General features: G+C 37.8%; 1 protein-coding gene across 2 annotated transcripts in view; it reads right to left on the reverse strand.

The window, feature by feature from the left end:
- LOC121726696 (protein goliath-like) overlaps positions 1 to 27546 on the reverse strand; it is a 63015-nt gene that overhangs the window by 30403 nt on the left and 5066 nt on the right. The window contains exon 1 of one of the 2 annotated variants that reach the window (XM_042114184.1): positions 4248 to 4331. The exons of the other annotated variant lie outside the window; for it this stretch is intronic. The gene's annotated coding sequence lies outside the window, so the exon portion shown is untranslated. Of the gene's footprint in view, positions 1 to 4247; positions 4332 to 27546 lie in introns of those variants that run through there. 2 annotated transcript variants of the gene reach the window in all.

Here is a 27546-nt window from a genome sequence, read left to right on the forward strand (position 1 = left end):
CAGTCTCATCCGCAATTATTTTCCAGGTGGTTTTCGCTTTATTTTTAGAGTCTCTAATTTTCTCTTTAATTTGAAGTGCCTTTGCTGCTTGACAGGCCTTTTTAAAAGTTTTAAAAGTTAATGAAGTTACAGTTCAGTAAAATGAAGTTTACACGTGGGAGAGCCATGCTTCGGCACGAATGGGCCGGCTCGACCGGAGAAATACCACGTTCTCACAGAAAACCAGCGTGAAACAGCGCTTGCGCTGTGTTTCGCCGAGTGAGTGAGTTTACCTACCGGAGGCCCAATCCCCTACCCTCCCCTATTACCCTATTCCCTCTTAAAAGGCCGACAACGCACCTGCAGCTTTTCTGATGCTGTGTGAGTCCATGGGCGACGGAAGTTGCTTTCCATCAGGTGACCCGTTTGCTCGTTTGCCCCATTAAAAAAAAAACAGTCCTATTATCACTTGCTGGTTACGAAAAAGAAATTTTCCAGTTCGTTAATCGTCAAGATAGGCTAATTCTTTGTTGAACTAGGAAGCGTCGAGTTCGACATTGAAAAAAACTTGATTATTTACGTTATGTAACGTAGTCGTGTTTGGACGGTTCAAACAAAGGCGGAATCGTGACAAGAGTACAAATTGCATTTTATCATTCAATTACGGACATTTGCAATTATCATATTTGTTTCTTTTTGTGAGCTTGGCACTAGAGTTGAATAAAAAATTAAGACTAGGCGGCATCTCTACACTCTACACTGGAAAAAATTGAATTTCCTTATTGATATGCAAAATATGAAGATTCTGTGGCTATTAATAAACTCGGCGCAGGTCTAGGAAGCGATAACGCCGCCAACAGGACATAGAATAAATCGAACATTTACCTGTTTATAGCAAAATTCAAAATTGTATTTACAAACATGTTGTATCCGCGAAACCACTATAATACCATCTTGTAATACAAGCTATTGATATAATATTATTATGATTTCACTGCCTAAATTCGATATCAAAGTATGGGATTTGTTAACCTAGAGATCAGTGTGCGATGCCTTCCGCCAAATTACATACACTAATTTCGAACTTAGCAAAATTTAACTAAACAACCCTAAAAATTATGTACTTCAAGTACATCATTTTTAGGGTTCCGTACTCAAAGGGTAAAAACGGGACCCTATTACTGAGACTTCGATGTCTGTCCGTCTGTCCGTCTGTCTCCAGGCTGCAACTCAAGAACGGTAATAGCTAGAGAGTTGAAATTTTTACTAAAAACAAAATAAATTAAATATTTAAGGAGGATAAACGCCCCCATACAACAAACGTGATTTTTCAAACATTTTTTGCTCAGTATCAAATTGATACTGAGCAAAAAATGACTAACAATGATGACAACAGGTAGGCACTTGAAATGTACACAAAATACTCAGCTGTATTTATACTTTAATAATTATTAATTAATAATAAAATTTTAATAAAATAAATAATTAAGGGGGCTCCCATACAAAAAACACAATTTTTTACTATTTTTCCTCTATAATGGTACGGAACCCTGCATCGTGCTCGAGTCCAACTCGCACTTGGCCGATTATTTTTTTAGTGACACATTTGCATATTATAATATCATCTGTACCTTCTACTTGACTCTACAGTCTACACTATAACCATATTCGGCGTAGAAAGTAGGTACGAGGAAAGGTAAAAGTAACGATTATAATATTTGGTTGCGTTGTAAGGTCACGTTTACGAGCGGCGGCCGTGACAACACAAGGTCCTACCAAGGCTCCTCGTGGAAGGTTAAATGGGCTATTCCGTGTAGGGATGCGCCCTTCGTACCTCGATAACGGGCCGAATATCGATCCAAATGTTCCTATTACCTCTTCCGCTTTACTTTTTTGTACGTGGGAGAGCCATACTTCGGCACGAATGGGCCGGCTCGACCGGAGAAATACCACGTCCTCACAGAAAACCGGCGTGAAACAGCGTTTGCGCTGTGTTTCGCCGAGTGAGTGAGTTTACCGGAGGCCCAATCCCCTACACTATTCCCTTCCATACCCTCCCCTATTCTCTTCCCTTCCCTACCCTCTCATATTTCCCTATTCCCTATTAAAAGGCCGGCAACGCACCTGCAGCTCTTCTGATGCTGCGAGTGTCTATAGGCGACGGAAGTTGCTTTCCATCAGGTGACCCGTTTGCTCGTTTGCCCCCTTATATCATAAAAAAAAACTATAAGTAATATTATCGTTTTTGATGAAGAATAACGGGTTGCATTCCGGAGGTTTTGGTAAACCGTAAAAGACTAAGCCCGGCCGCACATTATCCGAATTCTGATCAGAAACAGTTGAATTTCGCCGGACCGCCATCCCGCACACTATCCGAAATATCCTTCCGGCGAGTTCGAGCTCACGGCTCAGTACAAAATGTAAAATTCGGGCAATGTGCGGCCGGGCTAAAAGTGACAACAAAACAGCAGCATGCACATTGCACACAGGGCTCGGAACCGGTATTTTTAACCAGGTTAAAACGCTCTTTAACCAGGTTTTTGGATAAGTGTTCGCTCAGAGCGAAACCGAGATGCGAGCGGTATTGCCTCTGGAATTAACCTGGTTAATTCCTCGCGGAAAGTAACTAGTGCAGTGATATCTTCTATCCCTTTCTAGTGCACCATCTAATAGCCAATAGGTCATTTGTTTTGAATGTGGCGACAATGGGTGAGGGTCGTGGTGTGTGTGAGTGGGCTGGGCGAACATAACCGCGAACAGTTCTAACCGTTATTTTGAGCAGGAGCAGTTTCATTTTGCTCTTTGAACAAAAATAGGAATAATTTCGGTCCGTTCAGAGCGAAATCAAAATGAAAACGCTCTTTTGGAAATGTATACGCCATACTAAAGTTCTAAAGAACAGGATCGCGAAGATTAACCAGGTTTCAGAGCCCTGATTGCACATTTCGCCGCGCGGTAGAACTTTACCTACGCCGTGCGGTGGTCATCTTTTTCCGTCTTACGAATTTTCGATTAGTTGACGTGTTCTAAGTTACATTTATTCTTCCATACCATGAACCATCACAAAAAAGTGTACAACACCGCTAAAGACAAAAATCGTTTATTACTCGTTACTATTAAACATTTAAGTCTGAATTGTTCGAGTCCTAATCAGTCGTTTCAGATTGTAATTTAGGACGAAGGTGATAAAGTTTCTATAAAGCCATAAAAACCTTAATGCGTTTATATTGAAACGTTTGTTTTCGTAAGTAGGTGTAAGCCCTATGACGTGAGCACGTAAAACCATTATTGACAGCGTTCTATTCAGAACAAGGAAACCGCAAAGTTTAACAGTTAAAAGGTGATAAATAAAAAATTACCAAATGTAACTAATAAGTAAATCTCCAATAAACATTTAAATGTACATATTTTTTTTACAGTTAACATAGGAAATTATGGTATTTGTCATGAACTCTTATTATAAATAATTAAAAGTACCAACGAGGAAATTGATTCGTAGGCAGTTGACAGACCAATATGTCATTCGGTCGGATCATGTCAATTCAATGTTAATTGTGATCTGTCGGCTGGGTTTGGCGTAACGCGACCAACCTACCTAGGTCCATCTGCCTAGGAATCAACTTCTATGATAGGACATATTTAGTGAATTTTGTAGCCCTGGCGTCACTGCGACCCTTGAGGATCTATTGTGATTCCAGCTTCGCATTATCACTAATTATTAATACGTGCTAATTTAAACTGGCTAGATTTTAGACAAATACAAAACCAAAATAAAAAACCTTATTTTTGAAGGTCAGAATACAAAGTTCGAGCAGCACTGATAAGCAGAATGAACATCACTATGACACTACTGATAAAAATATTGTAACCATAGGTAATATTCATAATATTATGATCCTTTTAAACGTCTCTATTAGATTTTGAAACTCAGCGAAAATAAAATCGCAAGAAATCTCTCTCATCAAAAAATTATTTAAATAAAAAAACTGACGCGCAAAAACTAGAAAGGTTTGCAAGTGCTTCGACCTGCTACGAACTCCGCCACGTACCAACTATGACGTGTCTCACAATCTAAAAATATTAATAAAAAACATCGAATATAGACCCAAGAACATCAACATTTTCTTAAATAACATTTGAACAAGTGCGAAATCAGTCTAAAATAAAGTATCCAGAAATACATCACATTACAATTTACAACCCGCAAGATATTCCAAAATTAAACAACTCCAGAAACCACTATCGATAAAAGAAATCCCAACACTCACTAGAACAGAAATCGAAGCGAGCGTTTCGGAGCCACCCCCTCGCGTGACTGCTCGTGAACTTCGGTAAGGTAATGGCGAAGGCTCTCGCGGCACTGGCAGTGACACCCCCGAGGCCACGTGCCCGACCACGACTCATTGATGCTAAGCTCGTAATTAGATTTGGGATTCACAGATGTCTTCGAAACGTGTCCGAAATTCAAGTGACACGAAAGTTCACACGTTTTCGATAATTAGATTTCGCGACCACGCGGGATTTGATCAAAGCCGTCTGGTCATCTTTGAATTTCGGTTGACAACCGATCTTCGGGTATTGCAAAAAAGTCATAACATGATTTGCTTATAACAACAGATACAATAGAGATAAGAAGCTTGATACAATAGAAATCGACACCAAAACAAATCAATCTATCGATCGTCATAAAATAACATTTGTACCTCCACCAAACATCTATCAGCATTCCACGCTTTGCTAGAACTAGTTGGATTGACAATTCGTTTTCATCGGGAAGCTCAGCTCTTTTGTTCGGATAGTCTGAAAAAGCTGCCGTCTGAAGAACCATTATCCCATTGTCTGGGTAATCAGTCTCCGGTGGACCGCGTCGAGATGACTTCCCGCCGGTTTTTGCTTCCAATTAGCTGATGAAATGGTGCGCGGCGCTTTTAATTGATCAGTTTTTGCACAGCCTCTGCTTCCTATTTCAGTTTAGGTTCCATAATCTGCATGAAATTCCTTTTTTGTACAACGCATTTCCACTTTCACAATCATTGCGTATTTTCTACTCAACACGGTTAGGTTGAGTAATTTTGATAGGTGATACGGCTATCAAAGTAGTAAATTAGAATGTAGTAAGTATCTTTCATATTCTAGACTTCAGATTAGGTTCCTGAATCTAAATGTTGGAATCTTATTTTCTATTCAACACAACCGTGTTGAGTAGAAAATAAAAGTAGAAAAGGTTGAGTAATTTTGATAAGTGATGCGCCCATCAAAGTACTAGGTTTAAGAATGCTCAAGTACCGATACTAATATTATAAATGCGAAAGTTTCTATCTGTCTGTCTGTCTGTCTATTTGTCTTTACGTCCAAACCGCTGAACCGATTTCGCTGAAAAGTATAGAGATACTTTGAGTCCCGGGAAAGGCACGAGAAACGAATTTAGGCGCACCGTAGTTGCGGGCGTCATCTAGTAGTTATTTTATATTCCTACGATTTCAGTTTAGGTTCCTGAATCTGCACGTTGGAATTCTTAGTGTCTAAACACACTAGGCTGAATTACGCCGGCGTAATTTCCGCCGCAAATGTCAAACGCATACAAAACGCGACGTAATAGTGTGTCACCCCTCGTATTCGGTCCGTATTTTGCATGCAATTTAAACGCGGCGTAAACGCGGCGGAAATTACGCCGGCGTAATTTCCGCCGCAAATGTCAAACGCATACAAAACGCGACGTAATAGTGTGTCACCCCTCGTATTCGGTCCGTATTTTGTATGCAATTTAAACTCGGCGTAAGCGCGGCGGAAATTACGCCGGCGTAATTTCCGCCGCCAATGTCAAACGCATACAAAACGCGACGTAATAGTGTGTCACCCCTCGTATTCCGTCCGTATTTTGTATGCAATTTAAACGCGGCGTAAACGCGGCGGAAATTACGCCGGCGTAATTTCCGCCGCAAATGTCAAACGCATACAAAACGCGACGTAATAGTGTGTCACCCCTCGTATTCGGTCCGTATTTTGTATGAAATTTAAACGCGGCGTAAACGCGGCGGAAATTACGCCGGCGTAATTTCCGCCGCAAATGTCAAACGCATACAAAACGCGACGTAATAGTGTGTCACCCTTCGTATTCGGTCCGTATTTTGTATGCAATTTAAACGCGGCGTAAACGCGGCGGAATTTACGCCGGCGTAATTCAGCCTAATGTGTTTAGACCCATATTATTGTGGAACGCTTTTCCGCTTTCACAATCATGAGCAAGATACGTAACGAGTAACGACTAACGATACTTTCAGTTTCGTCGATGTTTTTAACACGCTTTTATTAGCTTCACCTGTTGCTATGTATGTAAGAAAATCTTGGAAACTTGGAACCCACTTCCCGGTCTTCGAGATGAAATTTTGCACACGCTGAGTTCAGATGACAATTGATGAGTAGCTAAGAAACGTCATTACAAATCCAATATTATGGCGGCCTCCCCAAGATGGCGGAAAGGCTATTTAAAATGCACCATGATATGGGTATCAAACGAAAGGGTTTGCTGCGCGGAATATTATGCAAAAGAAATAGTCACGTGACTTAAGTCCAACATGGCGGACATCCAAGATGGCAGATTGGCTAAATCGTGTTTTTTAGTTTTTTAAACTATTATATGTATATATTTGTCGTGTATTTTCTAATTTCTACAGATCACACTTAGATTTGGTAACTATGATTGGTTTATCTCCTGTCGATAAAAAAATTACACAACGTCATCAGGGTAAAAACAAGACCCTATTACAAACACTTCAGGCTGTAACTAAAGAATCGCTATAGCTATTCTTCTGAAATATTCACAGATTATGTGCTCATACTTATATATATAATATTTTGCTCGTAATCAGTATAATGACAACAGGTAATAAGGATTTTGTGATTTGTAATCCAAGTGAAATACTCAAAGTTCTTAATTATGCTTGTGCTTTAGTAATAATTTTTTTTTATGAAATAAGGGGCAAACGAGCAAACGGGTTACCTGATGGAAAGCAACTTCCGTCGCCCATGGACACTCGCAGCATCAGAAGAGCTGCAGGTGCGTTGCCGGCCTTTTAAGAGGGAATAGGTTAATAGGAGGGTAGGGATGGGAAGGGAAGGGAATAGGGGAGGGTAGGGAAGGGAATAGGGTAGGGGATTGGGCCTCCGGTAAACTCACTCACTCGGCGAAACACAGCGCAAGCGCTGTTTCACGCCGGTTTTCTGTGAGGACGTGGTATTTCTCCGGTCGAGCCTGCCCATTCGTGCCGAAGCATGGCTCTCCCACGTCAATAAGAAATAATAAAATAAATATTTAAAGGCCACACAAAAACACAATTAGTCGGAACCCTTCGTACGCGAATCCAACTCGCACTGAGCCGTTTTTCTAGATTATTTTCACATAAAAGGCTATTTTGGAAAAAAAAATTTTCACGAAAAATATTTTAGTAGTTGGCAAATGGCATAACATTATATACAGTTAGTTTTTATTATTCGTAGCATTATGTGTATTATTACTATCAGTCAAGATCTCACTCTTCACAGGTATCAAAAATATCAATGAGCACAATAATTATGTATTACTACCTAAATTAATCCATTATAATCTACGAATAATAAAACTAAATATTTATTATTCGTAGATTATTATCTAGTTTCACTCTGAAACGAGTTAATCTAGTAAAACATGATTATGTTTCCAAATAGAAAACAAAGCTCCTATACGTAATTTTGCAATAAAAATCTCAAGCACTAATTAATTAATAATCGGCCAAGTGCGAGTCAGACTCGCGCACGAAGGGCTCCGTACCATTATAGAGCAAAATAAGGCCAAAATTGTGTTTTTTGTATGGGACCCCCTTAATTTTTTATTTTATTTTAATATTATTATTAAATATTATAAGTACACATATAACTAAGAACTTTGAGAAAAATTATTCCTTACTACTAAAAAACTATTAGTACCTACCTACTTATTGCCATTATTGATATGTAAAAAAGGCCAAAAAATCACGATTGTTGTATGTATGTACCCCCTTAAATATTAATTTTATTTTGTTTTAGCATTTGTTGTTATAGCGGCAACAGATGCACATAATCTGTGAAAATTTCAAATTTCTAGCTATGACCGTTCTTGAGTTACAGCCTGGAGACAGACAGACAGACAGACAGACGGACAGTCTTCGTAATAGGGTCCCGTTTTTACCCTTTGGGTACGGAACCCTAAAAATATCAGCGTTTTTTTTCATTTATTTTGAAACTAGATGACGCCCGCAATACCATTGCGCCAAAATTCATTGATCGCGGGGGAACCGTACATTTTAAATATTTGATTTGTTATTTTTAGGAAGTATTAATTGCTGTTATAGCGGCAACAGAATTTATACATCATCTGTAAAAAAATCAACTCTCTAGCTAAAATAGCTATCACCGTTCTTGAGATACAGCCTGGAGACAGACAAACGGACAGACATCGGAGTCTTATTAATAGGGTCCCGTTATTAACCCTTTGGATACGGAACCCAAGAAATGTAAAAACCGTTTCCAAAATGAAGAAGATACACGTTTCCACTTTCCGCAAATATAAACGTGTTTTTAATGTTTTCTATTTAGATAGGGCGAAGGCGGGGCTGCATGGGCGTGTGGATTCTATTAGTGAAGCCATTTTAAGTGGCAACACACGAAGGTTATTCCAATTTTCGAGAAAAATAGAATCCAAAGTTCACACAAATCAAAATTATTATTATATTTTATCATAATAATACACAGTTTATCGGTTAGTAACATAGAATATCATTGGTTTATCGTCTTATTATATGCCTACTTCTTTGAAATTTATTTTATGGCGCCGCAGTATGTGCGCACGGAAGATGACTGGCGAAAGATCAGACGCATCGAATTTTGCAAGCCCATCCGACGCAAGAATAATATTATATTCTATTTTTAGGGCAATCTTAACAGCCTTAATTTAACCATGCAAGGTGTACGAAGCCAAGCTCCAAAACCTTTAAATGTAGACGACAGAGCCTGTAGCCAAGATGTTTACTTTATCGCTTCTTTATACATAGAATCGCCGTTCAAAATGTATGGAATTGACATTTAAGACAAGCCGAACGTCAATGTCATAAATAATAATATTACCGAACGCCTATGTCACTTTCATACATTTTGATCGGCGATTCTATAAAGAAACGATACAGGGCCTTGGCTCAAAAGGGCCAGGTGCCTTACCCCCGAAACTGATATCAACTTGATACGAGTCTGATTTCGATTTTGTTTTTGATGTCATTGTAACGCGTAGGAATTCCGGAACAAAATCGTATCAAAATCGAGATGTTGCCATGGCGTCTTGTCAACGTTGTTATGGCAACGTTGTATTGTTATTTAAAATTATTAGAAGGGTACGAAAAATATGAAATACTAGCTGTTGCCCGCGACTTCGTCCGCGTCAACATAGTATAATAACAAAGATGGATAGTCCGCCAACAAATATCAAAGAAGTAAAATATAACCTCCTCCTTTTTGGAAATCGGTTAAAAAGTAGCCTAAGTTACACCTTACTACATCAGCTATCTACCAAAAAAAGTCCCGGCAAAATAGCTCCAGCCGTTTCAGAGATTAGCCAGAACAAACAGACAGACAGACATACAGAAAAAAATTGAAAAAAATGTTGTTTTGGTGTATGTACCTACATACATTCATATGCATGTAGTAAAAAACGGTTATTTCAATATTACAAACAGACACTCCAATTTTATTTATATGTATAGATGTATATATGTATAGAAGATGTAACATAGATTATGTAATGTTTGTGTTTTTTCGTCATACCATAAAAATACATTACTTTAGAAACTTTAGATGGATGTGCCCATTTTCTACTTTAGTGGGTTTAAAGTGGTTATTTTCGTTAAGGAACATCTTGACATTAAACAAATATGTAAATTTCTTTTGTAGTTAGACTTAACATTGTCTTAAGTATACATATTCTAGTATAAAATTTGTATCCCTGCATGCCGACATCAAAAGTTAGTTTTTATTTGGAAAATAATGGTCCGTCCGACGCACCTTACTTATTTATACGTGGGAGAGCCATGCTTCGACACGAATGGGCCGGCTCGACCGGAGAAATAACACGTCCTCACAGAAAACCGGCGTGAAACAGCGCTTGCGCTGTGTTTCGCCGAGTGAGTGAGTTCACCGGAGGCCCAATTCCCTTGCCTATCCTCCCTTATTCCCTTCGCTTCCCATCCCTAGCCTCCCCTATTACCCTATTCCATCTTAAAAGGCCGGCAACGCACCTGCAGCTCTTCTGATGCTGCGAGTGGCCATGGGCGACGGAAGTTGCTTTCCATTAGGTGACCCGTTTGCTCGTTTGTCCCCTTCTTTCATAGAAAAAAAACCTATAAAATATAAATGTTGAGATTCCTGGAAGAAAATCCAGGAATCGCAAAAGGGTACATGCGGGCGAGCCAAGCTAAGCACGATACCAAACTTAAATGGGACCGTATAGCTGTACAGCTCCATTGGCGGTACCATCAATCACATTAATATAGCTTGCAGGCGAGCTATATTATTATGTTAAAATAATAATGAATTAATATTTATTATCAACAGAAAATGAAACTACACCATACCAATCGATACCACAGTGACCCTAAAAACCTTTACAACCTAACTCGGCAACAATCGATCTCAATAGTATATGTCGATGCCTCTGTTGCTACCATGAAATTTGACGTTTGTACACGATCTGAAAGTCGATTCTCAGACAATTTTGTCAGATCGTGCGCTAGCATAGCTGTCAGGAATAGCAAAATCCATTGAGGTTGATTAGTTTCAAACCGATCCGCAGCACGATCGTGCGCTATTTTAGATGTCTTAAGCATGTCTAAAGTGTCGAAAACCGTTGAAATCGAAAATCGAAATCGATATCAGTTTCGGGAGTAAGGCCCCAGGAACGATTTCTTAGGTAGGTATGTAGATTCTTTAAAAAAATTCAGAAAATAACACTTGTCCAGAAATATTATACTGGTGGCGCGAATATTCTGGTACTACGTTTAAGGGCACACCGCACAAGTGAGCCTGTGACCTCGGCCAGACCGGCCAGTTAAAAACTTGTGCAGAAACAAACAGACAATGAGCAATCTTGTCGCCTGAAGGTCCTTTTGGCTTAGTGATAAACTCTCGAAGGTTCTTGAATGAGTCCGAAAGGATCATACGACTAGTGCAATTTGGGTTGTAAACTTAATTACATAATATTATTATAATTTATAAGTAATATGCAATTTGCAAATGATCGCAATATGAATTCAAAACAACTGATTAGTATAATAGGTATCTACTTCCTTACTTATGCTTTTTTGCAGTGCCGTAAATAGGGCGGTGTCACCGGTGCCCAGGCACAGGGCGTAGATTCTGGGGGGGCGCAAGAATGGCCAGGTAGACTCTTATTTTTTCAAATTGCTCCCGATAAGTACTTCCCGCTGCGCCCCAGAGATGTTTTCCAATGTAGTAAAAAAAATATATCCACAGCCGAACATATTATAATTTATAACCTTCTCCTTTTTTGAAGTCAGTTAAAAAACAAGGGTGCAGTTATATAAGCTCGCACAGGGCGCAAAAAAGGCTATTTACGGCACTGCTTTTTCGTTTTCGTTGGATTTGCGATATCAATTTAAATGTTAATCATAAAACATTTATCTGGTTCGGAAGTTTGCCTTTAATCCTTATAATTTACATCTTCTTTCGAGCTCTGATAGGTTTGAGATCCCATTTTAGTTGAAAGTTTCCTCGGTTTTTTAAAACAAGTTAAGTTGACTATCTGTAGTAAGATTCCACGGTTTACAATCTACATTTAGGTAACAGTAGTTTACAAGCCTCGTGCTCAAAATAAATCGTCTTATTTACTTCAGTCAATTTCCTCTGCTGTTCCCACAAGTTTCGCTAGCCAGGCAGTGTTTGTCAACATTCTCTATTATGCGCGGGCTGCGATGTGGATGGAAATTTCTAAACATAGGAAGCTGCTGGCCGCGTCAAGGTTTATTTCGTAAGGTAGGCGTCGTGCCGCGTCAGTTATGCGCTATTACGTTCGGCTAACACAATAACCACTTGAAACGTAAATATTAAACAGCTCTTGATCATTAGCAGAACTCGCTAGGTGGAGCTATTTTTCATAGGCTAGAGAAAAAAAATATTTGAAAGCCAATTTGTCACTAAAATATGCCATAAATCATGACTTCGATTTTTTTTCTCCAACTTTTGAAAAAAAAAAATCTGGCTTCATACTAATCTGAACTATACTTCATAGGAAAATCGTTATAACTTCTAAACTATCTGACTTAGAGCATTGAAGTAAAGAATTTATTTAAGATAAAAGCCTCTTCTATCTTTTTAAAACAAAAAAAAACAGTTTAATGTGCTAGATTTTTTACAAAAAGCCATTAACTAAATAATACACATTTTTTTTTCTAAAACTTTGATTTTTCTATGTTTAATTCCACGAAATTTATAACATATTGCTTGTGTAAGCGTAGTCCACAAGTTTAGCTATCAAATGAGACCTTTTTTATCTTCATAAGATATTAACATGAGAAGTGGTACTGGTCAGATTAGTGTGAATGCCAGAGAAAAACTAAAATGGCTGCCATTTTACAACCGTGAGAGAGATAAAAAATTTGAGGGCCAATTTGTCGATAAAATATGCCATAGATTATACATTAAAGGATCGAACACCGGTGTCGGGACACATTGTATACGACAGCTGAGATGTATCACGTGGGCTTCGGCCTGACCGCAGTAACACCTCGCTCGGTCGGAAGATCTTCCTTTGTGGCCTCCACGCACATATCCCACACTGTAAAATTCATCTTATTGTAGGTTTTTTGTGGATTTCATCTCGGTGCCGCAACTGTCAGCTATGCAGGTGATAAAGCAATGGATGTGAGAATTTTTTGATACTTCGACTCAACCTATGCAGGTTGAGTCGAAGTATCAAATAAGTTTATTCTTATTAACATTAAGATAGTGATTGCACAGGCCACAGCTGTTAAGTTCTCGCGATGCTTAGCTGTTACATTTGTTAATTGTTATCCTGTTGCCTCCATTTAGCATAATAATGGACGATTATAATTTTTTTAATAATTTAGTACTAAGGACAACAGTACCATTAATCTCATTTAAGATCACATTTATTAAGGACAAAACTGACCATTAAATAACTCTTTACTGGAGACGTTTCAGATCAAGCAAAGACTCGGGGTCAATTTTCTTGTCAAAAAGATGAGAAAAGCCATATTTTTTCTTTCATACTCCAAGTTTTGCCTGAAATATATTTTGTCTCCCCTAGTTTATTATTGAAAATGGCAGTCTGTTCAGACTGTCCTGTTCTGTGTGACCTGAATTCAAAAATGTCTCTCGAATGGCTACCACTACTTAAATTTTAAATCCTTATGACACATCCATACTAATTTAACTAGTAAGTAATATTATAAACGCGAAAGCGTGTCCGTCTGTCTGTAACTTCTACACGTCATCTAGTACCTATATAATTAGGTAATCTTTCTTATTTATCGGTAACAATGTGTTATGTGACACCGCGTTAACTCCATAACACTTTTACCAGACAAACAATAGACGTGTTGTATATAGGTTATATGTATGTTCATTGTATAGCAGTAATTCTACACCGGGCTTTCTCTAGCGCTTTCTTTGCAAAACATCGTAACTGTATACGCGAGATACTGGTATAGCAACGACTTACAATGTAAGAGATCAATGTTAATGAATACTTCTTGTTCAGTCGCAGTATAAAACCTATTTAGGGTTTAAAAAGATACAATTGACTAGTATTTTGTGTCATGTAGTCTATTAACATGGCTTGTAATAGCAACATCTTTAAGTAAATTTTAATTATTAAAGCTTTACAGCCTTTGAGTGACTCAAAAAGGACCTTCTCGCAGTTTAAACACTTCTGATCGATGAAACAGTCCAGAATCTATCTAATTGGAATGGTATTCCAATTAGAAAGATTCTGGACTGTTTATCCCGCTAGAAAGACTTTTACCATAAAATTTTGATGATCTTTGAAACACGACGCGCGACTTTAGAGGAATATGCCGTTTTTGAAAAAAATAGGATACTTTCTCAATCGCTTTAAAAAAAACAGGAAAGACCAAGTCAACCAATACCTTTAAAACGTAATTTCTCAAAGTAAACAACACTACGTACTACAATGAATTAACCAATTTCCAGCTCGTTATCATAGTTCACGCCGGGTACTGGGTGGCGGTGTCATATATGTCACAACACGATGAATCACACCGGATGGGAACAGCCGCGTCATTACAGACATTAGCATTACAGACACGAGCCACTGAAACAAAAGGCGCATTGAATACAGTCGACATATCACTCGATCGACGATTCAAATTAACATGTTGATTCCCGATGGCGAGTTACGAAAATTCACCAAATTGCTTACAATATCTGACGGGAGTGTTGAAACGGTTGGCAATGATTGAAACGCATCACGCAATAGCTACGAAGTACTAACTCGCAGCAATCTGGTAATGATTGTCGTTCTTCAAGATCTGAGTTTCATTTTAGGGCACCGTCCAAAAGCCATCAAGTTAATCTGAAGTTAAAATAGAACTGTTCAGAATCCACGTTATAAATTATGATTTATGACGAAGACATTGGGTTAGAAAGGGTTCAGCCCCAAAGGGATGAAACATACAAATTACAAAGTTTGTATGGGATAAGCTATGTTCTTTGTGCTACGCTCAAAGTTATACAAAGCGTCCAACTTCTAAGTTCATTTTCTCGTCAATTAAGGTCTTGTGGGCACATTAATGACCGTTCGCCATTATCTTGCACATAAACGTATCCCAAACTGGCTCAGTCTCAATTGGGTCGAAAACACAACCGTAGTACCTACTACCTATAGCTCGCTTGGCAATGCACGCCGCTTGTGCGCCAAAATTGTTAACGTAATATCAGAATGCAGTTCGAGACAATGATAATACGAGGTGACCGTAACCTAATAACTGTAAAAACCGACAGATGATTAAAATGACCTAGAAGAAAGTGAAAAAGTAAGAATTTCGTTGTATGAGTAGAAAGAATTTAAATTAAATATTAAACGAGTATATTAAACGAGTAAATAAAAAAATTAAACGAGTGGCTTTTAGCCACTCGTTTAATTGGCTTATTTCATATTTTATAGTAAAATTGATTAATGACCTGTTAATGAAGCAGAATTCACCATAGACTAGCTCACTTTTACCAATTAATTTAATACGCTTAATAGGTTTGACGTAATCATTTATTAATAGCGCACTAAACGTGTTCACACGCCGATAATGGCTATACAATTTATCAAACAAATTGGCAATCAACAGTAAATAAAGCAATAAAAGTTCGGAGACAAACTCGGCTTAAAAATTATAGAGCAAGAACCAGCGGCAGCGAGACATTCGTCATTTTACAAAAGCTAAACTGAAAAGACTGAAAACTGAAAGTTTGTCTGTACAGGTACCCTATGGAGATAAGAACGACCAGCAACTATGGAGTTTCGGTCGCGGTTATTTTATGAGGAACCAAATGTTGAAGGTCTACCTTACCTTCGTGAAAGGAGAAAGCTCAATTTAACTATATCGATTTTCCTTCGGGACCTCATCTTCCTGCTGAGAGACACACCTAAAGTATTAGACTTTTATACTGTCTGGCAGTGGGAAGCTTTTAATAAAATGATAAAGTCCGGCTGTCCTTGGCTCTCGGGCCAGGTATGAAGTATGAACCAACTATAAACATGGACCCAAATTATTTAAGTAGGCGTATGTAATCCTTCCGTGATATTATTAAAATCTAATTACGGATGCAATGGTATGGGATTAAGACGAGCACCCGGAAACTTCCACGAGTGGATGATTTGAAAGTAGAACAGTTACACCAAGTGGTCAATCCAATGGAAGCGTTTAAGCTATTAACAACGACTACAACAACAACAGACTATATTTACCCACGGCTTGTACAGTTAATTTAGTTTAATAACGCGTTCGCATTCTCTATACTCGATGGTATTAACGCGATAAGACAAATTTTGGTCAAGGTGAGCCGTGATAATGCCTTTCCTAATTCCTATTGACGTAAAACTACATTTTCTTTTCCTATTTCCATTATCATCGTTCCATCTGTGTTTGTAGAAGTCGATGACTGTTTAACTCATTTCAGGTCTAACAAATTAATCATACTGATAAACAACTTTTGAAGAATAAAGATGGAAAAAAACCGGCCAAGTGCGAGTCGGACTCGCGCACCGAGGGTTCCGACAGCTTAAAGGTATTATAGACCTGAGTATTTGGTATGAATTTTAATTTAATACCTCTACGCGTTTATGAGGAAATGGGTAGTAAGTTTAAAATTATTAAAAAAAAATATATTATGTGATGTAACTAAAAATGTATGGTTTTCGTAATTTTTCCTTTATCTATGCTATAAGACGTTGCTTCGTACCAAATTTCAAGATTCTGAGTTCACGGGAAGCACCCTGTAGGTTTTGATTCCCTTGAGAGTGTCGAAAATTTGCGGCATAAACGGCTGTATCTTTTGATTGCGTTGGCTTAGAAGTTTGATTTTTTCACAGCTTCAAGGGACAGTAGACCTGAGTAATTGATATAAATTTCAGCTTCATACCTCCACGCGTTCCTGAGAAAAAGGGTCTTGACAGACGGACGGACGGACAGACGGACAACAAAGTGATCCTATAAGGGTTCCGTTTTTTCCTTTTGAGGTACGGAACCCTAAAAATGAAGGTAAACCTCCAGAATCTCTATTTTATGGAACAAAAATCGGAAGCAGTAGCGGTAACGATAATAAATCAACAAGTGGCCTTGAAATATTTGAATAAGAATTTTCAGCCTTGCTTGAGGTCAAAATCAACACAATAGCAATGCAGCTGATCATTTAGAATGTTATATAATACAGGAAATTATAGCTGACCTCACGCGCGCAGGAGTTCGTGCCGAACGCCAAGACGTAATGAGAGAAGGTCCTTCTTGTATAACTGTTACTGTGTATTGTATACAAGTTTATTAGAGGAGAAATGTAATGTATAACGAATCAAAATATTTTCTTAAAGAGAGTTAAATATAAGAGCTGAAGTCTGCCTGCATTGGGACTGCAGTGGCCATGTGCACCTTAATTAGTCATGTGTTAGTGAAATAAGTTTCCACAAGACTGCAGACCTATAATACTTATTGGTAGACCGAATAAGCCAAGAGCATTAAATTTAAACAGTACCTGGATGACCGAGCTTTGCTCGGTATAGCAAACACTCATTGACTTCGTGTTACTTAATAACGCCATCTGCTGGTCGTTAAAACAATTAGTTGCTAACAAAATAGTATTATTATTCGCCAATAGATGTCAGGAAGAGTCATATTTTTCAGTTTATCGATTATCGATAAAACACGAATAAAAAGACATTTTCTGAAAATGATTCCTATCTAGATCGATTTATCGCCCCCGAAGATTCCGCCCTATATACTAAATTTCATGAAAATCATTGGAGCCGATTCCGAGATTCCAATTATATATTTATATATATACAAGAATTGCTCGTTTAAAGATATAAGATAAGATTAGGTGCCTACATGGAAATTTTCAATAATTAATTTTATGGGCTTCTCAATAAAAGTGACAATTGTATACTTATATCAAATATCAGATAGCAAAGATCATCACGCGTTGGTCATTCATTCTAGAGATTACTTAGTTAATATCACAATTTAACACATCTGTAAACGCATGAAGCTATCGTGGGTCAAGCCAGATCACAGTTGAATGCAGTTCTTTGTTCAGGGCGTTGGCCTGAGTGAATGAAATAAGTTATCTCCCTGGCTGGTACCTCGCGGCCCTGAGTGCGGCTAGTGCACTCAACCCCACGAACAAGAAATAGCTACGATGCAATGCGTTGATCTCTTTTGTAGCGTCTTTATTATGCTGCTCTTTGCTTTATATAATTCATGATATAATAACTAGCTATTTGACCGAGCTTTGCTCGGTATTCGATAAAACACGAATAAAATGAAATTTTCTAAAAATGATTCCTAGCTAGATCGATTTATCGCCCCCGAAACCCCCTATATACTAAATTTCATGAAAATCGTTGGAGCCGATTCCGAGATTCCAATTATATATAGGTATATATACAGAAATTGCTCGTTTAAAGATATAATATGTAAATTCTTTATTTATTACATTTGTAATTCAATTTAAAAATAAATACGAAATTCTGTCTGTTACTTTTCACGCTCCAATTGCTGAACCGATTTTACTTTTTGGTATGGAGATAAGTCCCGGGAACGGACATAGGATTCTTTTTATCCAAGAAAAATGTACGGTTCTTGCACGATAAATGAATTTTAGGGCAACAGAATCCCGGGCTTTATCTAGTTTGCTATAAACTTGTGTTTGGGTTTGTTGATTTTTTTATACTAAATTTTAATAATATTTTGTTTACAAACTTTAACGTTATTTTCCGTCTTTACTAAAGTAGGTAGAGCTATCTATACCTATTCTACAAGCAATATAAGTTAGTGCCAAGAAAACAAGGAAATAGATGCGCTATAAATAAGATTTAAATTAACGTATATGAGCATTTTGCCATAACTAAATATACACAAGAAAACTGAGTATACATATTATACCATACAAGTAAAATCTAAAATTGTTTAGATTCGAGCCTGTTATTATCTTCTGTATAATATAAAATCCAAGTAATCGTTAAAATTAGATTATGAGTAAGTGCATGCTATAAATAAATATTAACACTACACGATAGTAAACACAATAATCAATATATTCCTAAACTTTTTAGTGTAGTTCTCTTGATGTTTCGTCGCTGTAGTAAAGAGGAAAGTGGTTGCGCGGTCTTTAAAACAATTTTACATACCACTTAACATATTCATCAGTGATCTGATAACATAATAACCTTTCCCAAAATAAAAGAAGACAAAGTAACTCTCCAAAAACTAAACAAGGCAGTGAAAGTTATTCAATTTGCTTTTACTTTCGGCGATGAACCGGAATAAATTAAGATAAAATAAAAAAAATAGTAAATATATCCTCTAAATACATAGCAGATTTTGAAGGAAACCAACATTAAAATCGATTGGATAACAATTGAGGAAATTGGATACGGACGGATTTTTTTTTGGAAAATGAACGGAATATCAATTTTATGTACAAATTGCAAATAATATGAAAAAAACTGGTTGTGTACTTGAGTATATAAGTATAACGGAAGTATACATAATACACTACAGTAAACCAATTATTTTATCGTGCAATGCTACCCCTCAAAATATAGCCTTCTTATTGGATCATCAAATAGCGTTAAGAAACCTATGGTAGCGACAAATTTCGACAAAATTCTCGCAAAGTCCGAAAGGTTCGAATTTCATTTCAGATCAACAAGTGATTGATAACGGGTCTATCCTGATTCCTGACCTTTCCGACTCGCCTGATAAAGTTTGTTGGTCTGAGCTGTATCTGTTTACTCCTACTAGTGTTTATTATTGCCTATTAGCACTTATGACCGCTGTTTTCGGAGTTGTTTTTAATAGAGCTGACGAAAGTAAAGACTATGCCACTTGCATTTTCACGTCAAAGGATATCTCGACAATATGATCATGAGTACCTATTATCGTGTAAAATCGAATAATTAAATTATAGCTGATATCAAACTGCGAATTATTTTGTTCATTTTCCTCTTTCATATGGTCTGTTTCAAGTTTCAACCCAAATTCCGCGTCTAAACCAACTTGATGTATTCTGTGCCTAAACCATAAACCTTATAATACGACAGTATATATTATGTCTATGGCCTAAACACAAAATAAACTATTAAAGTGCCTATAATATGTACTATTGAAGAAATTCATTCCTAGGCAGTTGACGTGACGGACGTCGGACCTACGTCATGTGGTCACTTAACGCGACCAAATTACTTATAGTAGGGGAGGTAGTGCTATCGTTTGCTAAGTCATTTCATACCGACCAAATTTTTGTCCAGCGGTAGCTTAATATTTATCAATCAATATAATCAGCGTCAGTCGCCGCACCCGTGGTGGGATGTTAACTGAGAGTATTTCAAAGTTGTAAAAAAATAATTGCGAAAAGTGATTTTATACCGAATGAAATTTTTATGGATGATTATTGAGGTCATGCTTAACCAAAAATGCACCGTCAGCCGTATCGCAGACGGGGGATTTAACGTCAGTCGCGTTACTGAACTATGTTAAAAAAATTAAAATATAAAGTCATTTCATACCGTACAAAATTTATACAGGTGAATGTTGATACCTTTTTAATAATAAAGACCACCGTCAGTCGTTAATATGCGGGTGGAAAGCCCGTCAGCCAGCGATATAAGCTATAACCAATATAGCCCTACTTCGCGCTCAATGTATCCTAGGGCGTCGCGTAGACGACATTTCCACCTGCAAATATTCAGCTGATGGCGATTTTCGTTTGAATTAACCATAAAATTGTCTCACATAGCAACTTTAAGTAATTAATTCGATAGTCAATATTTGTGAAGAAGAATTATATAAATTTTACTTTAAAAGCGCCATCTGTTGTTATATACTAAAACTAAAATAGCACTAACCAAACCTAAACGTGTATAATCTAGATATGACCTTTATTGGGTGCGAATTGGGATCTTTTTAATGTCAATTCAATACGATTTCCAACAACAACTTTGAGATACTCCCAATTTTTATTCCACCCATACTGCAGTAGCCGACGATCAAAACTCTTATGTATTAATAGAATAGTATTATTGTTACGATTTTCGCTCGGTATGAAATGACTTTTTAAAATGAGCGCGACCTCCCCTACTATTAGGTCCGCCATCTGCCTTGGAATCAACTTCTCTGATAGTACTTACATTCAAAGAAAAAATAAAAATCGGCCAAGTGCGAGTTGGACTCGCGCACGAAGGGTTCCGAACCACAATAGAGCAAAAATAGGTTGAAAATTGTGTTTTTATATGGGAGCCCCCTTAATTATTTATTTAAATTTTATTATTAATTATTATATATTAAGTACAAATACAACGAAGTATTTCGTGAATATTTCAAGTGCCTATGTGTTGCCGTTATTGATAAAAAATAGCAAAAAAAACCGGCCAAGTGCGAGTTGGACTCGCCCATGAAGGGTTCCGTAGCAGCAATAAGGTTTATTTTTATGTTGATTTATTTTCAAATTTCAGTTGATTTAATGAAAGTTAAATTAAGGTTTACCATTTATGACGTATAAAAAAAACTACTGGCTAGATCTCGTTCGAACCAATTTTCGTTGGTAGTTTTTGTAGTAATGTACATCATATATTTTTTTAGACTTATCATGCCCCTACTTTAGATGTTAGAGGGGGCACACATTTTACCACATTGGAAGAGTGTCTCTCGCAAACTATTCAGGCTAGAAAAAAATATTTTAGAAACCTCAATATGATTTTTGAAGACCTATCCATAGATACCCCACATGTGCCTTTTGGCTACGGAACCCTAAAAATCAGCGGCAACAGATATACGCAATCTGTGAAAATCTCAAGAGTCTAGCTATAGCGGTTCTTGACTTACAGCCTGGTCAGACAGACGGACAGACATCGAAGTCTGTTTTTACCCTTTGGGTACGGAACCCTAAAAATGAACTATCACTTGAGGTTGAGAGAACCGTAAGTGGTATCCCCTTTATTTCAATCAATAAAGTATAAACTATTGTCATCCCACTGGCCACTACAAAAGGGAAGGTTGGACACACCTTCAATTATCAATTTCTATTTTCTCCAATTATTCACAGCAGCTTTGTAGTAAGGGATTCAAAGATTCTGTTTCTACAGCATTAGATTCTATACAATGTAATGATGTAATAGCGGGTATTATGGCAGCCCTGCGGTACTTCCGACAAGATCAACCTCCAGTCCCTCCTATGACCTTTTACGTCAACGCTGACCACGGTCATGTATGAGAAACTAATGACGCAAATAACACTCCTTTAAAAGATCTCGAATTTTTTTTTTATGAAATAAGGGGGCAAACGAGCAAACGGGTCGCCTGATGGAAAGCAACTTCCGTCGTCAATAGACACTCGCAGCATCAGAAGAGCTGCAAGTGCGTTGTCGGCCTTTTAAGAAGGAATAGGGTAATAGGGGAGGGTAGGGAAGGGAATAGGGTAGGGGATTGGGCCTTCGGTAAACTCACTCACTCGGCGAAACACAGCGTAAGCGCTGTTTCACGCCGGTTTTATATGAGAACGTGGTATTTCTCCGGTGAGCCGGCCCATTCGTGCCGCATGGCTTTCCTGACCATATCATCTGTAATTCGTAAAAACCGTGTAAACTCGTCCGAGAATCAAGATTCGTCTGAGTAATATGCTCCGTATCTACGCATACTGTTCACAATTTGGTTGAATTACGAGTTCTTTGTGTATTTCCAAGCCGGTTCTACCAGTTCCGGCATTATCTCTTGAAGTGGTCATACTATAAAATACCAGAGAATTTACCAGATACAACAAAAGTGCAATATCGCCGCCACACCGACTGGGACCTCACCGTTCAAAACATTAATATTATTATTATGCAATTTATAAAACAATAAATGTATATATTTATTTATTATATGTATAACATATTATACTCTATTCTATTAAATATACATATACACATATATATTAAAAAAAAAAAAAAAAAAAAGTGTCCATGGCGTGATGGACCACAATTAATTAAAATTCATAATATTATTTCAATTATCCTTGGTGCGAAAAATCTAAATAATAAAATAACAAAAAAAGGATATGGACGAACAGTCTATAGACGGCCCCAATTTTATAATAAAAAAAAAAATAAAAAAAAATATCGTTTTTTATTCCGCATCTTACACGGTATGTAATGTTGTGTAACTACATATAATTAAGCATTTACCTACAACTAGGTTTTTTTTTTTATTATAAAATTGGGGCCGTCTATGGACTGTTCGTCAATATCCTTTTTTTTGTTATTTTATTATTTACATTTTTCGCACCAAGGATAATTGAAATAATATTATAAATTTTAATTAATTGTGTTCCATCACGCCATGGACACTTTTTTTTTATTATTATATTTACACTAGGTTAAAACACTTAGCTTTTATTTTTTAATTTCTTTGGCAGAACTTTAACTGTCATCGGTAACACTTCATAGACCCCACCTGTGCTAGCGACCACCATGTTTCTATTAGGAGCTGTTTACATTAAAACCCTTTTAACTGTTATGTCGGTAATCTACGAAATAAGGGAATGTAATTAATAGGGGAGATATGATGCGGGCAAGTCAGAGAAAGTCCACACTGCTTCGGTGGGTTGCGTTGTTGGAACGGAATAACGCATTGTCGCGATGCACGTCAACTCAATATTAGGGCGTGTAGTGTATTGATAAATAAGGATATGTCCCGCCTGCTTGGGTAGGTAGTGAGGAGAGTAGTATAATACTACTCTCCTCACTACGATGTCGCTCGACTTCGGTCTGACGATCACTTCTTCTATCAGCTACGAGCCCGAGTGGTGGTGTTGAGTGATATAACAAGTAATCTGTGTTTTACTCTCCCTACAAGAATGTCCAAATTGTTATGAGTCAGTCACCCGCATAGTTCAGCGATATGGCATCGCTCTTGCATAGGCTCAACCAGGCTACTTCCGCTACACAACAAGACCACCTGCTAGGTGCCACTACATCCAATGCATACCACTTGATAATCTTGAGTTACATTATAGTTTATGATGAGTAACAGTGGAGGTATTTCAAGAATATTGAATACACTTCACACTTGTGTTATAGTGAGCATGCAGGTTCTCATCCGGCAAAAAAATTGGATTCCGAGGGCCTGATTCTCAATTACTTACGAATATTGGGTGAAGCTTAGTCACCACTCACCAGTCAACGTTGACTAATAAACTATAGGACGATTGTCGTACTCGTTCGATTGCCATTTTACTCGTTCGACAAGTTTGGGAAACACTGGTCTACACAACATAATATTATATCCCGTTATGCTTGTCGTTTTCGTCGCCGAGCGAGTTTCAATTAGTTTCCTCTTGCATTCCATTCAAGTTTCCAAAGATCATGCAATTCAATTGTTCTTGCTAGTAGCTGGCCGGCGTGAAACATTAACAATTATTGAGTTGCTCACGTACTCCGTACTCGGTACTTCAGTCTCCAGTGTGTGCCGCTTGTAGACTTTTCACTCGATTTCCGAAATTCGATCTGCGTAGCTTATAAAGCAAAACTCTTCCTTTACTCCATGCTTACGCTTATAATTGTATTAAATAGCCTTTAAAATATTAACATTTATGTGACATATATTTATTTATATATTATATTGTAGCTTTTCAACTTATTATGGCGGCTCTCGACATAGGCGAACGCGTTGGCCCAATGTGTAGAGCGGGCGTTCGCGCGTTGGCCGTAGGTATTTAGACGTTGGCCGACGCGTCTGCGAGCTTGCCGCGCGGGTCGGAAATGTCGGCAAAAGATCAAAGGACATTTGTCGCAAGCTTCGCGCTCCATCCACACATAGGCCGCGCGATCAGTTTGCCCGGAGTTATAATTATGATAATTATTATAATATGTAATAATTTTTGTATGTAATAATTTAATAAATAATTAGTAGGTAATAAAATAATTACTTATATTATTTTAATATTATAAAATATTATGTAAAAGTGAGTTTATTTCTTTGTTTGTTACGTTTTCTCGCCTTTTATTTATTTATTTCGAGAATACTCTTTAAAAACTTTTTCTTGTCCACATTTACAAAGTAATTATAAGCTGTGAATAAATAAACAGCTGCAGCTGTTAGCGACTAAACATCCATTTTGAATCCGTCCGCACATTGGCGCGATCCAAAGCATACTGAACGACCTTCCTATGTGTGGATTACTCACAAACGCCGTTGCAAGCGCACTGCCAACGCGTCTGCAGACGCGTTGGCCAACGCGTTCGCCTATTGCCGGCTCTTGATATAGGCGAACGCGTTGGCCAACGCGTCTGCAGACGCGTTGGCCCAATGTGTAGAACGGGCGTTCGCGCGTTGGCCGTAGGTATTTAGACGTTGGCCGACGCGTCTGCAGACGCGTTGGCCCAATGTGTAGAACGGGCGTTCGCGCGTTGGCCGTATGCCGGCTCTTGATATAGGCGAACGCGTTGGCCAACGCGTCTGCAGACGCGTTGGCCCAATGTGTAGAACGGGCGTTCGCGCGTTGGCCGTAGGTATTTAGACGTTGGCCGACGCGTCTGCGAGCATGCCGCGCGGGTCGGAAATGTCGGCAAAAGATCAAAGGACATTTGTCGCAAGCTTCGCGCTCCATCCACACATAGGCCGCGCGATCTGTTCGCCCGGAGTTATAGTTATGATAATTATAATAATATGTAACATTTTTTATATGTAATAATTAAATAAATAATAAGTAGATAATAAAATAATTACTTATATTATTTTAATATTATAAAATATTATGTAAAAGTGAGTTTATTTCATTGTTTGTTACGTTTTCTCGCCTTTTATTTATTTATTTCGAGAATACCCTTTAAAACTTTTTCTTGTCCACATTTACAAAGTAATTATAAGCTGTGAATAAATATACAGCTGCAGCTGTTAGCGACTCAACATCCATTTTGAATCTGTCCGCACATTGGCGCGATCCAAAGCATACTGAACGACCTTCCTATGTGTGGATTACTCACAAACGCCGTTGCAAGCGCACTGCCAACGCGTCTGCAGACGCGTTGGCCAACGCGTTCGCCTATATCAAGAGCCGGCATATGTCGAGAGCCGCCATTAGACGAAGACAACAACATGGATTAACGTGGTTATGTTATTTCACGCGATTTTAATAGTTATCATAAGAAATGGGCAAATACCGTAAAAGTTAAAACAAAAACATAATAAATAGCTGGGATTTGCCAAAAATATATTAAACTTCGATGTTACTTCAAGACGATACATTAATTATTCCATTTATGAGCAAAAATTAATACAGCACAACATGTTAAAACTTATTTAGAACTCAGCGTGGGGCAATTCGAACACATGGCTCTACATGTTTCTAATTTAAACTTTTCATATTATATTTTATTATTTTTATTGAGTACACATACAGTTACAGAATTAGGACAGCTTACATGTGTAATTTAAACGAGGAACAGAAAATGATAAGCAACAGTTTCTTCTAAACTTTATCCTATTTCGAATTGATATGCAACTCTTTTCCATGTGAAGACTCTAATATCGAGTCCTTTAAACAAGTTAAAGAGTAGTTATAAGCTATAGGATTGCCCATCGATTGTTCATCTGATAAGCGATTATTTATGATTCACCATCTTTTCCACGTGTTCTTGCGTTATTACCTGATGAATAGTCGTCAAAACTCAAAACTTACGTAGTTACATGGAAATGAAACTCTTTAATCCGTTGGCATAAGGATTCACGCTTAGCATGGTCCACATAGAAAGGTGTTCTTTCCACAATAGAATAGAAAAAGTGACAGATTGACAAAAAAAGAATAGTCACTTTTTCCCTATCTGTAAGTATTTCTACTCTTTAATATTTCTACCGTAGTCCGTAGCGATAAATGTTTATTGTACTAGATGACGCCCGCAACTCCGTTGCGCCAAAATTCGTTTATTGCGCGGGAACCGGACATTTTACCAGGATAAAAAGTATCCTATGTAGCTGGCCGGCGTGAAACATTAATTTCTTTAAAGGGAAACAAAGTATCCACATACCAAATTTAAGCAAAATCGGTTCAGCGGTTGGGCTTGAAGAGCTAACAGACAGACAGACACACTTTCGCATTTATAATATTAGTCATGATATTATGTTGTCTGCAGGGGTAAATTAACTGTGAACTGCACTTAATGAAGCAATTGCCACAGACAATGGAGGTCACATGGTTTCCGGGGCGTTTTGTTTATTTGTGTGAACTCTGCAGGAAGTCAATCGACATCACGATGCTGTGCGCGATCGATCGACCTCTTCCTGCCTTCGCTTCCTTTGTTCGACGTCTTATAAAACAGTTAATTCCGACTTATTATAATATACAGTCAACACTTTGGAACTATCCGTGTGTTGCATTACTAAAATATGAATAATATTTTGAACATAAAATCTTGCTGTTAATGTAAACATTTGAGTACTGATTAGATTAGAAATTTTACAATTGGCGCTAGTCAGACAAATTCTTGCAGAAATTCTTAGCGGTTTCGTGGGATGATTCTTCATTCCGCGAAACCGCTGCCTCATTTCTGAGACGCTGACTGGAGCTCATCTTTTCAGCAGCGTTCTTGCTTTGTTAAAGTAAACTTCTGTAAAAAAAACTCAGATAAGGGATACCTATAACGATAACATAATTAAAAACTATCAAAATGATATGTAGCACCTGTATCGTGGGTATTCCAGACACAACAGATTTTCAATTGTTATGCGGCAGCCGGCTGCCGCTTGGGGATTGATAGTTTAATCAAGA

Source organism: Aricia agestis, chromosome 4 (genome assembly GCF_905147365.1).
Source record: "Aricia agestis chromosome 4, ilAriAges1.1, whole genome shotgun sequence".
Classification (NCBI taxonomy): domain Eukaryota; kingdom Metazoa; phylum Arthropoda; class Insecta; order Lepidoptera; family Lycaenidae; genus Aricia; species Aricia agestis.